Below are 15410 nucleotides of genomic sequence, written 5' to 3'. Positions count from 1 at the left end.
TCTCATTTTTTTTTATTTGATTCTCAACCTCGGAGGGTGATTTCTGGAACATTCTGACGGTGGCTGAACCCATGGTTGGAAAGTTCCACACCCCTCCCATGTTCTAGCTTTCAGTTAAATGTCTTTTATTTGCTTAATGCAATGTCAATACATGTTTTGGGATGGGAACCTGTAATTCTTAATAGTGTTCTGCTATGTGAAATATATTCCTTTTTTAAAAATGTTTTCTAACAGTTCACACTTTCTTACTGTTCTTTGCAAAACTTTTCAGGAGCCAAAATAAAGTCAAACAATCCAGAGAAAAACTTCCCTTCTCCCCTTTCTGATGGCGAGAGAGAGAGAGAGAGCTTGTGAAAAATCCGTTGAGAATGTTCTTCCCTAAACTTTTCCCCCCTGTGGTAAAACAGTAAATGCAGCCGTTTGGTGACATCCAGTTCCGACCTGTTGGCAGGTAACTTTCAGCTCTTTTGATCATCCCATGTTTGCTGACTTTGCTTTTCCCTCTTTCTCTGCCCTTTCTAAGAACTCTCCTGAAAGGATGAAGCCTAGAATGCTTTGCTCTTAGAATGAGGTTCAGCCGTTTGCTCTGCTTTTTGGCTTAAGGCAGATTTTAATGCATCTCTTCGTGTGGCAAAGTGTGGCAAGGATGAGATTAAACAGTAGGATGGTGTGAAGTTCTGTAAAATTTTGCCATCCCCGCCCTCTCACCCTCCTCTTTTCCTGCTCCCTTTCATGTGTACTCTTGGCTTAAATTTTTGCAGGGTTTTGGTGCTTTCCAGGGCCACAGTCAGTACAAAACTAGTGTGCGTCAGTTAATAACAGGTATGAAAACATAGGCCGTGATAAAAGCTTCCATATAAAACAATTAACATGTTAAATTGGGGAGCGGGTGGGATGGGATGGCTGCATTCCTTTGATTCCTTTGTTGGAAGTACGAATCTGGATCCAGACATTTTTAGTGTTTGCTTCTCACTGTGGTTCCCAGGGCAGGAATGCCGGCAATTCTAGTGATGATCTTTCAGTATTTCGTAAGCAATTTATTCACAGCTTGTATAGAAGCTTAAGGTTCAAGGTGCAGGAAATACTGGAGGAACTTGCTAATTAGAGCAAAATTGTTCAGATAAGCACTTCAATAAACATTCTTCATTGTCATTTTTTAACATGCGTGTTGCCGCTAAGGGGCTGTTTATATCTAAGAAAGTGCTCATTTATTTAAAAGCATTTATCTCCATGACACTCTCCTAGTAAAAATGTTTCTTTGCCATTAGAACTCTACTACCACATATTTTGAAATAGGTACATTTTAAATAGGGTCAAATTCTATTTTAATTTTTTTTTTTTGCAGCTGCAGATTAAGAATTTGTCTTGAGTGGATGCAAGCTTTCACCAATCTTTTTTTGTTTGCATCTCCTCTTCTTGCCATATCTCACGAGGCTTATCCCGCTATCAATAAAGCTTTGTGCGGTGGCGGTTTATGAAATGATGGGTGTCACTTTGGGGCAAAGGCCTCTGTATCCTGTAGGTCTGGTGGGGAGGCTCACTTTCCAAGCACTTTCCTCAGATTTGTTCTCCCCCCCCCCACACACCATTTTTCTGGTGATCTGCATAAAGGCAGTGAAGGCAATATGGTTCCACTGTGATCCCTTCCCTTTTGTCAGTTTGCAAGCACTTCGCTGGTGTGGCTTGACATGTGCCTCCCTTGCCAGAGCATTTGCAGGCAGCCTAGAGAGGGAAGGGGTGTCACTGGAAATCACCTTGCAGCTGGCCAGGTGCTGGCCTATGGTGATCTGCAGAGCATTTCCCTTCCCTTTTCTGGGCAGCTTGCGAGTGCTTACAGGAGAAGCAGTATGCTCCTGAGGGACTGGGCTCACCAGTGTAACCCGTCCAGGAAGCATCGCCTTCCCTTTAATTGAGCTATAAGTGCCCTTGACGTTGGGACCGCTCTTGCATTTTTGTCCCTGATTGGCTCTGATCACTCAGGAAGAGAGATGAGTGGGGGAAACAGCAGCACTGCAGTAGCAGTCCAGAGAAGCAGCAAAGGCTTCTCTGGACTGCTTCTGGTTTTGTCAGAATTTTTTTTTACCATCTTCAAAAGCACAAAATCTTGGGCAGACATTCAATGGAGCTCCAGTGTCCCATCTTTCAGGAAAACTATGCTGGCTCTGTAAGGTTTCATATAGCTTAGGTTGATGTGTCTCAGGCCTACAGTTTACAGGAAGAAAAAAAAAATCTATATTCTTACAAGAATGGCTCGCAACAACAGAGGCCATCAAAGTAGCTAGAAACAAAACGGCCTCAGACCCGCACACCCCTTGGGAAAACGCACGGTGGCATTAGTAGCTTCTTTTTTAACCTGTTTTTTGTCCAACCAGCTCCCACCTGCAGGGATGGTCTCCAAAGCCTGTTCCTTGAGTACTCCTCTGTCCAGCTTTTGTAAAGGGTGTGGGGCGGATGTGGGGACAGCGTGGAATGAACGTTGGTGCTTTAAAGGGGATCCCCATTATATGTTTTTTTCCTGCAAGCTGAACAAAAACTTCTTCTATATACCCTTGTGCTGCAACAGCGTAATAATACTGGTAGGTGGCAGCCGAAGAAGGAGCTAATGCGGATGGCACCTGGGAACTGAGAAGGCTGCCATGTGGGGAGCGATGGATTCCCAAACATTAGATGATGTAACAGACAAAGAGGAGAGCCAGCGTCCCTGGCCTGTCAATCTGCATGGTGAGTCTGAATCTTGGTCCATTCTTACCCACAATAACAGATACTTTAACTCCACGTTTCTGCATAATCAGGAGCACTGTAGCAAGAGAACATTTTCCCTGGAGGCTGAGGGCTGGCACAGCTGTTAACTTCCTCTGAAACTTAAGCCATAGCAAGTAGCATTGTTTGATGGTACTTCAAGAATTTCTTCTGCTCTGTGGCAGCTATCTTCTCACGTTAGACTTAATATTTTCTTCCCAAAGTATTTTGCTTGATATATGTGGCCATCCATTTCAAAGGTGTTTTTTCTCCAGTATTAATGCTTTTCCTGGTCTTGGAGGTGAAAGGAATTGCAGGATAGATACAAACTTTGTTAAAATATAAAGGGCCTGTGAAATATGGTATCTCTGTGGTCCAGATACTTTCACCAGGGCAGACTAGTACAAAATCACCCTCCATTAATTGGTTAACAGAAATCAGAAGTAATGCTCACCAAAAGGCAGTTTATACTAAAAAGCCACCCTTAAACAGGAGGACAAACCATTCCGTGTGAAATTGAAACACTAGACTAAAATTTCTTTGGCATTTCAGACTTTCTCTTGCAGGCTCGTACGGAAACATTTTAAAAACTCCTGACATCACAGTGAAGAGAAACCAGTTTAGCACACAATTGCTGCAAGAGAGAATTTTTTTCAGTTACTTCCTGATTATTTTAAGAGCATAACAGAAATGTCATGCTTAGCGTCATGGCTGTGTACTCACAGAAAGTTTAGCTGCAATGTAAACACGAACGGCCAATTCAGGATACATATCTCTCAGGCCTACTTGTGATCTTACAACTCTACTTCCCGTGCAAAAGGATGGATGCTTTGGCTGCAGAAATCATTAGAATCCGCTCTGTTCCTTCCACGCAAATGCGGTGCAGCTGCATTGTTGCGTGAACCTGGCCTGTGTGTGAATAGAACAAGGTGCTCCCTTCTCTTGAAGAGTTCTTTGGTTGTATGAAATGATGAACGAAAGCGGGCGTTGCTGTTCTAAGGAAACTCACGTTTTAACAGCCTCAATCTGCGTTAAGGTCTTTGGGTGATCTTGGGTCATTTATTGTCTCTCAATCTAACCTATCTCAGAAGAGTTACTGTAAAGGAGGGGGGTTAGGCATGCTGCCCTGAACTCCTTGGAAGACGAGCAGGACGAAAGTCGTTCATTGCCTTCTAGCTGAGTTGACCAGCCGGCCTTATTTTGGGGAAGAGATAGAGGGAAGTGGTATACGCTCACAAGGATCTGACCTCAGGCTTTAACACTGCTTACAGCAAGGTGTGCTCTGAATGAGCTCGCCGGGGACTTGTGCTTTGTCATATAAATGGGAGTTTCTGTTTTCCAGCCAGTGTGTAGGGGTGCCTTCTTGTGGCATCATTTGTTTGCTTTATCTTCTCATTGTTTGGAGTTCTCTTTCCACTAATTTGAGGGGAGGGGGTGGTGCCTGTTAAGGAGAGGGGCCTCGGCTGGTCCAGCACCCCTGGGAATTAATTGGAACAAAGTAAAGCATTTACATTGTGATGAAATGATACTTGCAAGGCATTTCCCCCTTCCTTCCCTTTTGCTTTGAAGCCCATTTTTCTTCCTCCCTGCCCCTAGTAGAGTGAGCAAAAGTGTTGGTGGTTTTGGTGAGAGCAACAGAAAGCCAGTGAACAAGGCCAGCTTCCAGATGGCAAATGACAAGTGAAGAGGTATTGCCATAGCATATCAGCCATACACAGGAGGGCTACAGGATGGAGTAATTCAGCAAGCCAACATCCACCTTTAGGAAGCGAGCTTCTTGAGAGGGCCTTTCTCCCTTTCCTGGCTTGCTGGTATGAACCATTTGTGAAATCGTGGCAGAACCCTGCTTTTCTCATTCTGGCATATACTGTGCATGGATTTTTTACTAGCACCAGGGAATGTTTTGAAATTCATTTTCCTTGAGCAGTGTTTTATTCAATTTTGTCCACTATTAACTGGCTTTTGTATTTCTTCTGCAGGTGGTAGTTACATCTCACCCCTATTCTGAACTGAGTCAACTTGCTGGGACTGTCTTTAGAAAAAAACAAGCGAACCTTAAGGTGGGCGGGTGGGATTGCAGTGAAAAGGTTGCCTTGAATAACTGCATCGTCATTTAAACACCATGCACACCCTGGAAAACTGACCGGTTCTTAAATCTCTTTTGTTTGGGGGCTTTATGAACCTGTGGGGGGTAGCAGTTAGAGTGTCTAGCTAGGAACTGAGAGACCCAGGTTCAAATCCCCACTCTGCCAATGGAGCTAACTGGGTGATCATATGGCAATTGCGCCCTCTTAGCCTAACCTACCTCACAGCATTTTTGTAAGGACAAAACAGAGGGCACTTTGGGTCTCCATTGAGGATCAATGAGGTAAATAAATGATGAGGTAAATAAATAAATACCAGTCAGGAGGCGAGGAGCTTAGCTAATCTTTGCCAGTCATATGCCTAGGCCAGCAGGAGAGAGGCACATCATGCTAATACAAATAATTGGTGCATTCTTAAAATATGTATGGTTAGCTGGCTCAACTGAATTTACTATGTTGATCTTAACATCAAATTGAAACGTTAGATTGCATTAATGCGATCTGCTTTACCTGCAGAAGGGACCAAGAGATGGTTAAATTGATCTGTTTAAGCACATTTAAATGCTGAAAAAGAACCCCACCTCTTCTGATTTCTGGGTCCTTCCCACCACCACATATTGCATCTCCCCCTGGAGGCTTTGCAGCTGTCTAGAAACCAGGATCTCCTCCTGACCAGGCAGTTCTGCACTGCTGGGTTGAATGGTTGAAATAAAGAGGGATTTCTTTCCATGTTTTTTCCCCCACCCAGCCCTCACTGAGTCAAGTGACATCTGTAGTATGTAGAGAGTGGCAGATTGTAGCCCAGCGCTGTGCTGTATGTGAAATTTTCTCCTCTTCCCCTATTGCTTGTTTGTCCCTATCCAATGCTCTCCCCTGGTTTCCTTCTGTCTTTAATGCTTGATGAGTTGCTTTGTTTTGGGTTTTTTTTGAGCTCGCCTCTCTTCTTCTAAAGCGGTCTTCTGCCTCCTTTGTTTCTCTTTTGATCAAGCCATTAATACTTCATGACCTTGTTTGTAGTTGCACTTCATACATCATCTCATTTCCTTAGTTCAACTGCTTTGCCTTTCGGGATCCCATCTTCTAGGTTTCCCATCTCTTCCTTCTCTTGGTAACGTGCACCTTCATTCATTCCTAGGCCGCAGGTGAAGATTTTCTTGCATCCAAACTGATCTTTCTGGCAGAAGGTGATTGATCTTATATTCTGTTGCTGACACATTTACCTCTATGTGTGTGTGCATGTGGTTCTCAAAGCAAAGTGCTCCTACCATTGCTGTTTTTGGAGGATGCTGGACTCCCTTCCACCTTACTCCCTAAAGCAACAAAAATGCTGCCTTCATGATGTGTTTCGTGATTTCACGCCTGTGGTGCAGTCTTGGGGGCAGACGGACCTTTGAGAGAATTCCAGCTTTCTTCTTCCCTTCATTTCAAAAGAAATGCTAATTTGAAGAGAGAACTTTTCACAGATGAATTAACTCTCTGCTGAAGGGTTGGAGAGAGAGGCATACGGTACACAATTGCCACTAGATAGGTTGAAGGGAGTAAATTCTTCAGAACTCTCTGCTTCTTACTTTTGTGCTATTCTGTATTAGGCTCCTGTTTTTAGTTCCAAACGGGTAGCCATTTTAGTCTATTGTTGCCAAGCCAAGCAAAAGTTCACTGGCTCGTTAAAGACTAACAATATTTATTCCAGCATGAGCTTTTGTTGAGTCAGAGCACTGGGGAAAAAATCATGTCCCCCGTATTCACAAAATTGCAGAGGGAGAGGGGGAAAGGAGAAAGATTTGTGCAAAAGGGGCCTGGTATAAATCGGGTGTGATTCTCTGTGTCAGGGTCCTGAATGGCTAGGTTGTTACATATAGCAGATGATGAAAGAGGTTGGAGGTTCTAGCCTCTCATGGCATGAAGATAAAAATGCAATAAAGTAAATAACAAACTTATTAAGGAAGAAGCAGTGTGAAGCATGAGAGAATTAACTGACAGCAGTAAAGGGTTATGGTATGATACAAGATGGTTCGAATGGTTGATTAAATTTTCTAAAAATTGGATCTTGTTGGGTTATTAGAAATTATCATGAAGGAGGAAATCCAAGTCTCAGTTTAAGCCAGGATGACAGCAGGTTTTTAATTTCTTAATGAGTTCTAATTCAGCACTTTTATGTTGTATATTCCTTATGAAGGTTTTTTTAAAGCAAAACAATGACTTTCAGATCTGGAACAGGATGTCCAGAGGGGTTAAAATGTTCACCCACTAGTTTCTGAGAATTGTGGTTTCCTTTGATGGATTTGTGCTCATTGGTTCTCTCACACAGGGCCCGACATGTTTGTCCAGTATAGATAGTAGAAGGGCATTGTTGGCACATGATGGCATGTATTAAATGAGGTGATATGCGAGTGGATGAGCCCAAGATGGCATAATTGATGTTATTAGGTTCCCTACCTGAGTGTAGATGGGGGCAAAGTTAGCATTTAGGTCTGCTACAGGGTTTGGTTCCTGGGTTTGCCTCTCTGTTGGATGGCCCAGTGTTGCCGTTAAGAAGCTGTTTTAAGTTGGGGGCCTGTCTGTAAGTTAGGAACAGTCAGTCCTCCCAAGGGCTGTAAAAAAGGAATATCCTTATCTAGAAGAGGCTGTTGCTCACTGATGATGCATTGGAGTGGTTTGAGTTGTGACCTGTAGATGACAGCCAAGTGGTGTTCTGTTGCTACCGTCCATGAGTCTGACTTGCAGCATAAATCTGTGCCATTGATCTGAGGTGGAGATGGGCATGAACCAGGGAAAAAAACGAACCATGCGGTTTGTGGTTCCTCACGTTTCATGAACCACGAACTTTCACAAACCTGCCCCAGTTCACAAATCGGTTTGTTTTGGTTCATGAAAATGTCACTTTCGGGCCAGCAAATCACCACTTCCGGGTCAGCTGAAGGTCTGCATGGAGTCCATCCCCTGTTGCCTAGGAAACTGATTGATCGGCGCAAGGCTGTCTGCAGTGATGAACTGAAAAACAAACCAAACGAACCAGCCTAAAATTTGTGGCGGTTCATCAAAAATGGGATCTGACGAACCACTGGTTCACGAACCAGCCTGGTTTGTCACGAATTTTGGTTCGTATTTCGGTTCATGCCCATCTCTAATCTGAAGGTATAAAACTGTTATCAAATTCAAAGTGTGGGTGAGGGCAAATAAGCAAACTTCAGTAGACAGGCTTGCAGTGATAGTGTTTAGGATCCTCGTGGCTTGTACTCCATCTTTATGGAGGATTTTGGTATATACAGACTCAGCATCCAGATTGTTAAAATGGTATTTTCTAGGAGGCTGTTATTGGACTCTAATTTCCCTAGGAAGTCAGTGGTGTCCCATAAATAACTAGAGGAGGCCTTAGGATGGATGATCCTTTTTTATTTTTCTCTTGTGCCAATGCAAACTAGTTTGTCTAATCAAATTTGATGGAGCATAAATGTGCATCATTTATTTATTACACTTTGATAATCTTATCAAGCTCAAATTGTTGGATTGCTGAATTTTGGGGTTTGAATTAAACTGATTTCTGGTTATTTGGTCAGTTTGCCAGTAATGGAAACATAGAAAGGAGCACAGAGAATCTCTTGGAAAGCATTCTCATTCCACCCCCTTCTTTTCAGTGGAACATGGCTCTACTTATATCATAGACAAATGGGTAACAGAAGTCACACCAGCGCTCCAGTCATACTCTGATGACCAGTTTTTAGAAGAAAAAACAAGATTTCAGTTTGCTTTACAGATGAAACTCTCTCTCCTTTAATTCTTGAAATGTTTTTCTTCCAGCCATGTGATAGTTTTGGAGGTTAGTTTGGGGGGTGGTAGCATACAAAGAACTGCTGAGATAGTATGAAACATTTATGGACATTGTTCCTTTATGAAATATTTTCACAGGATTTTGATGCTAGATCAGCAGCCCCAGATACGGAAGCTGTCTCATCGCAAGACAGGTAATGAACCAGGAGGGAAGGGAGGGGGGCTCTGGGAAGCAGCATGCTTTTCTAATAGGAGCTCATATTCTCTCCTGTGCCTCTTTCTCCCTCCCCTGGACCCACCCCACTCCCATCGATGAAGAACCATCTCTGTGGCTAGTCTCAGTATCCTTGATGGTGGTGGCCACTAGCAACGAAGCCAGCTACTGTGATGGTGGTTTTTGTGATTTTCATTTCTCCATTTTCCCCTTCCCTTCAGCTTCTGAGTGTTTAATTACGATCTCTCTCTCTCTCTCTCTCTCTCTCTCTCTCTCTCTCTCTCTCTCTCTCTCTCTCTCTCTCTCTCTCTCTCTCTCTCTCTCTCTCTCTCTCTGTGTGATTTGTTCCATAGGATTTGTAAAGCATCAAGAGACCTTCCTTTTTATGGGCTTTGTTCTCTGCCCTTTAGTTCCTCTGTTCTTAAGGGAGCAGTGACCGAGTGGCATAATATACAAAGTCTGAGACAAAAGGGTAGCAGCGTAATAATGTACATAATGGAAGATGCACAATAAAATCTGGATGTTTAATTTGTTTGAATGTGTTTCTTTTCTAAGTATATTTCAAATACAACTGTTTGTCCCCTTATAGCAGGATGGGATTGCAAGCAGCAAAACACCAGTGAAAACAAGCATTTTAATATTCCCTTCCATTTTTAAAATGCCCAAGCACTTTTCAGACGTAGCAAAGAAAATCAAATGCATAGTACAAGAGACTCTAAAACAATTAAGTTGTATCTGCACTCTTTAACAGAATGTATTTATGTGTACAACAGGATTCGAGTTCAGTGGCACCTTAGAGGCTCACAAGATTTTCAGGGTTATAAGCTTTTGAGAGCCAAAGCTCCTTTCTTCAAAACTGATCTGAAGACACCTCCTAAAAGGCTTATACCATGAAAATCCTGTTCGTCTCTAAGGTGCCACTGGACTCAAATTCTGCTGTTCTACTGTCTACCTGAAGCTATTTATGTGATACATTTTTCGGGGTGGGGGAGAGGAATCTATTAATAGGAATTCGTCCATGGAACCTAGTATCAGGGGGTGTGGTGGGTTGTCCTTTCACAGAAAGGCTGGCCGGCAAGCCACTCAAGATATTCTCGTTTTGGATTTCCTGCACTGGAGTAGATGGCTGATGAGGCCTCTTCAGTGTTGTCAACATGATGGGCCGTAGACCACCCTGAATGTGATCCCTATCTCATGCTTTGTCCTTGCAACTATTTGTTAAGAGTTACGTAACCCTGCAGTAAAATCAAAAAGAGTCCAGTAGCACCTTTAAGACTAACCTTTAAGACTAAAGGTTTAAGACTAACCTTTAAGACTAACCTTTAAGACTAATCAAGTTCTCTTCGTCAGATGCCTGATACAGAGACTGGTCAAATATTTGACCAGTCTCTGTATCAGGCACCTGACGAAGAGAACTTGATTCTCGAAAGCTTATGCTACAATAAAATTGGTTAGTCTTAAAGGTGCTACTGGACTTTTTTTGATTTTACTACCACAGACTAACATGGCTAACTCCTCTGCATCTATAACCCTGCAGTGATTACACATCAAAAACGGAAAAGCTATGCATTCTGAAAAGCTTCCACTTAACACTGAGATAACAGGTATATTCATAATTTGGGCCTGTAATGAGGAATCTCAAGAAATTCCATCTTCTCTCCTATGTGAGCCTCACCTTCCCCATGCAGCATGTCCCTTTCTGTAACCAACTAACTGAAATACCTGTTTTTGTGCTACCAGCTATTACTCATGGTCCATTTGAGTTTATAATGTCAGTCAAGAAATAAGATCCATACAAAACGCAGGGAGCAATCACTGCTTTAGGTCACTGCCTCCATGGCTTCCAAGCTCACAGTTCTTCAGCTTTCATTAGCTTATGTCTTTGACAAACGACATCATACCCTCAAGAACAACAGCTCCAAGACTAACCCTATAAGAAACAGGAGGGCTCATGTTTTAGTATACAAGTTAAAGAAACCGTAAGTTACCCATATGTCACTTTATAGCTCTTACTTTAAAGTGGTGACAAAGAAACCGCAAGAGGAAAATGGTGACAGAAGGTGGTTGAGTTCAGTTCCCGAGAAAACACTAATAGTTGTGAAAGTTAAAGGGAAGGAAGAGCCACTTTTATCAGAGCTAAACTTTCCCATGCTTAAGTGTGCAAACTATTTACCTTACGTTTACTAAAATATAGGACAGCTTTTACCTTAGCATGTTGGAATGTTTTGCCACCAGTCATCCTTGCAAAGCAAAGCACTTCAAATACTGACAGAACCGACACATGAAAGAGGTCTCACTTTGGACGTAATCTTGCACTGAGCGTTCATGGGGAGGTCTTTCACGATTGGAGACTCAGCCTGAACTGTGGTCTGATCGTTATCTACTGAAGGCAAGAGTGAATATGACCCCAACACCCTGCAAAAAGGTGGGACTCATTAAGAGGGTTTGTCCATGGAAGCTCATGGATCCTGGATGCCAAAATGCTCTGGGGGATTTTAGAATTCCTAACACTTTCTCTCTTGAGGCTGCAGTGGGGGCTTGGAACATGAAGCTGCTTGAAGCCGTTGACAAGATGGCTTTTCATTGACCTCTTCTGCCCTTGGGACGGAGGACAGGCCCCTGGTTTACCATGGAGCTGGGTGGGTGACTTAAAGAGGGCTGGAAGGCATCTAGAAAGATGCTGGCAGAAAATTTGCATTGAATCAGAGTATGCTGCTCAGCCCGCTGGAAAAACTATGAAGCAGTGGTGATAGCAAAGAAATAATACTCTGTTGCCATTGCATCAGCTGGCTCATAACCATCCCAACTGTTTAAGGCATCAACACCTAAATATGTATCTTTATTGTCTCAGAAACAGACAGTTGGTGGTGACATCTCTGCAAAGTTGTTTGCTAACAACATCACATGCACCCTGATCTGGATATTGGCTGTAATACAGACAATGCAGAAGAAAGGCCTAACTGTCTGGAATGCAGATAAAACAAGCAATGCTGCTTGGAAAAGCAAAGATACTGAAAGACATTGTGCTCCTCACCTTTGATGGGGTTCAGCTGACCCTCGCAGATTCGGTTAAGAGCCTGGGGATATACTGGACCTAGCGCTGCTGCTAGAGAAGCAAGTTAAAGCATTTGCAAAAAAAAAAAAATGCCTTCCACAGACTCAGTCTAGCCCGAAAGATGCCCCCCCTACCTCGACACAACCATTTATGGCCAAGTTAACAATAGACCACAAGGCTGAATTATTATTTATGGCTGTATTGAAACACCTTCAGTTTAATTATCTCCCTTTTTCTCACTTTAATCAAGTTTTTATAACTCCCCTTAAGAGGCAACAACTCATTCAGAACATAAACTGTGTTATTAGTTCTAAACTCCCTGTGCTTCCAGAGAATTTCTCTTTTAAGGAGTCTGTACTCCTTATTGAACCAAGAATTGTGTCAAGGTGAAAATAATTATTTTTGAGTAAAAATTTTAATAAATAATCGTTCAAATAGACTGATTATGTTTTTTAAAAAGATGGCTAAACTGCCCCCTGAGGTGTAAAAAGCGTCCTATTAAGTGTAATCACCTCTTGAGACTCCATTCTGGTACACACCAAAGCGGGAATCCCCAACCTTTTTTGAGGCTGCAGGCGCATTTGGAATTCTGACAGTGTGGTGGGTAGAGCAACAAAATGGCTGCCACAGAAGGCACAGTCAGGCACAAAATGGCTGCTGCAGCGTACCTCCAGTCACACGGTGAATGCTGTGGAAGCAGCTTCTGCCAAAGCGGTGTTTTTAAAAATCTGCTCAGTTAATAACATCTCCAGTGGCCAATCAGAAGCCCTGCTGGGCAAAAGACCCACCTGGCCCCACCCACGTGCTAGGCCTGTATCATCAGGCACAATTGTGCCCATGGGTACCACGTTGGGACCCCTGCACTAAAAATCTAGGCTTCCAGGGAAAATGTGTCAGGCCGTTATGATTTTGATACAATGATTGTTGATGAGGTGACCTTAAATGATGGTCACTTAATAAGTTAACTAAAAGGAAAATGGGGAAATGATCACTGCCCATATAATCACACACATTCATATTTATAATTGAGGACAAAAGATTCAATGAAACCAGAAAATAATCAATTACATTAGCATCCTTATACCTCCTAAAGGTAAAATCTCCTTGACTGTACGTTACTATAACTAAATTTCTCTGAATAACAAATTGAGCCAAATATATACCAGCAGCATTGATTACAAAGTCCTTAGATGTTCTGTCATACTGTGCTTAACTAAGGAAGTCTTTATTTATAAGGTCCTGTCAGTTTCTGAAAAAGAATATTGTCTTCATGCTCTTGTGGAAATCAAGTGCCATGAGAACTAAACTGTTTAGGTAGCTAATTTTTATATCGAATATTTCACTGAGATTAATTCAGTTTTGTATGCTGCTATTTAGCTTGGCAGGTGGGATATAGACTGAAAATAAAATCAGAGAAAAACAATTCAGTTTTAACCTAACTACAAGGGACAAATCATCGGCTATGAGAAGCTCAATAGACTGTGAGCACAAGGAAGTAGAAATAAAACAGGCTAAACCTGCCCAAGGACAGTCCATAGGCCTCTTGATTGCTTTCTGAGGAAAAAAAAACAGGAAATATCTGTAGCTCAGATTTCTTGTGCAAGAATAACATCATATGACACTATCAGTATCAGAAACTCTTGGGCGTGTGAGATCAGGGTTCAACAACTGGCCTAAAAGCTGGGTTTATGCAAATCCACCTTAATTGGGTTAGGCTGGATTGCCTGCCTGAATCCCAGATTGGATCCGGGCATCTGAACTCGCTGGGCCGGATTATCTGGTTGTAGGCAGCTGCAGCAGAGGTGGGCCACAGCGCAAGCGAGAGAGCAGTGGTGTGAATGGAGCCAGGCACAACACTGTTGCAGGGGAGTCGTGGGGTGGGGGAGGAGGCAGCACATATCCCCATCCCATTCGGCCCCTCCCAAGCTCCAGAAGAGCCCCTTTAAGCTGCAGGTGGCCACCTTACAAACTCCACGGCTCAACAAGCTTCCCTTGCTTCGCTAAAGGGATCATTTCAAGATCCCCCTGGTACAATGTTGGGATCCTCTGATCTGACATTGAGATTCTCTGGTTTGACATGTTTGCAAGTTTTAATGTCAAACCACAGAGTCCCAAGCTGGGGGGGGGGGTGGAGTGGAGAAGCCACAGAGTTGCTTTGGAAATATTTCCTCCATAGGGAACGATGGAGACTGGCTGGAGGCGGCTTGTTCAGGGGCCCATAAAATTGGCCCCTAATTTGCACAAGATTATCACTGAGGTTCCCCAACTTATCAGTTACATTATTTTGTTCCTCCAATGGGAGAACATGAAAAGAGTGCATTAAATTTAAATCAATATTATCAAGTATATCATCTTTATATGAAGTAGGCAATGAGCAGGAATATTTATGAGCTATTGATGATCTAAGATTGCAGTTTTGAGAAATTTTATTCTGATCAGCTAAAGGGACACTCAGTTTTAATTGGAGACAAGTCTATCAGTGGTCTATCACTCACTTGCAGTTTATAACATCCCTGAAAGGGGTGTATAAATAAACTTTCATGTATCAAAAAATAAGAGAGGATTGAGAAGATACAGCAGAATAGATCTCAAATAAGATGATGGTTTATTTTCAGAAAAGACATAATTCTCTGATAATTAGTTTCCTGGGGGTACCCTTTAGAACTAGTATCTAATGCATTTAGTGGTGATATCTGTGCTGCCAAAGAGTTGATTTTATCATAAATTTTCTGAAAAGTTTCAGCTGTCGGCAATGTCTATCATGCTAATGGACTTAAGAGGCTATCCTGATCTTTCCCACACTAAAAACACACAACTGAAAGTATGCTAGCAATAGAAGCCAGGCTAGGTAGGTAAAATATTTTCTTTTGACACATTTTCCCTTACATTAGTATAATCTATAAAATTGTCCTATTGTAAGACCTGAAATGTGTTACTGGTATCAACCTTTTAAAAAATCTTCTACCCCACTTTGTTTATTAGAAGGTACATTATCTAAATCTGACTCAAAAGGGAAGAGCCCCCTCGCTCGATATGCTCTCCATTAGAGCTCAGCCTCCTTGACAGCAATGGGTTTCGGCTTTCCCCTCCATTTCCCCCCAGCTTGAACGGTGCTTGGGAAAAACAGCTAGAGTTGCCAGCCTCCAGGTGGTTGGAGACCTGAAGAGATCTGTTTCCCTGGAGAAAATAGCTACTTTGGAGGGTGGACTCTATGGCTGAGGTCCCTTCTCAAATCCTGCCCTCTCCAGGCCTCCCCCCACCCAAAAAAACCCTCCAGAAGTCACAGTCTGGAGCTGGCCACCCTGAAGGTAGACTTGCAGGGAAATGGGCAGCCAGGCCTAAGGCCTGTGTGTGAGGAAAGGGCTTTCTTGATGCCTACAGATTGTTCTCCTTAACCTAAGGCTTAAGGTCACGACACACAAAGCAGACATTCTAGAAAGGGGTGGAATTACAAAGAATACTAGAAAATAAGAAATACGGTTGCTTGCTAGATTTACTTAGACAGCACCAGCATCTTTGCCCCTTGAGAGAAAGCTCCAAGCTCTGCCTT

At 42.7% G+C, this 15410-nt stretch overlaps 1 long non-coding RNA gene across 1 annotated transcript; it reads left to right on the top strand.

The window, feature by feature from the left end:
* Positions 1–457: 457 nt before the first annotated feature.
* On the top strand, positions 458–9116 carry LOC129345233 (uncharacterized). Its single transcript, XR_008598478.1, has 4 exons — positions 458–2721; positions 4719–4799; positions 5959–6007; positions 8730–9116. It is a non-coding gene; the product is annotated as an uncharacterized LOC129345233 (long non-coding RNA).
* Positions 9117–15410: the final 6294 nt, after the last annotated feature.

The sequence above is a fragment of the Eublepharis macularius genome, chromosome 18, assembly GCF_028583425.1.
Source record: "Eublepharis macularius isolate TG4126 chromosome 18, MPM_Emac_v1.0, whole genome shotgun sequence".
Taxonomy (NCBI): domain Eukaryota; kingdom Metazoa; phylum Chordata; class Lepidosauria; order Squamata; family Eublepharidae; genus Eublepharis; species Eublepharis macularius.
Note: the sequence above shows the minus strand (reverse complement) of the source record. Positions and strands in the feature narration are given on the sequence as shown.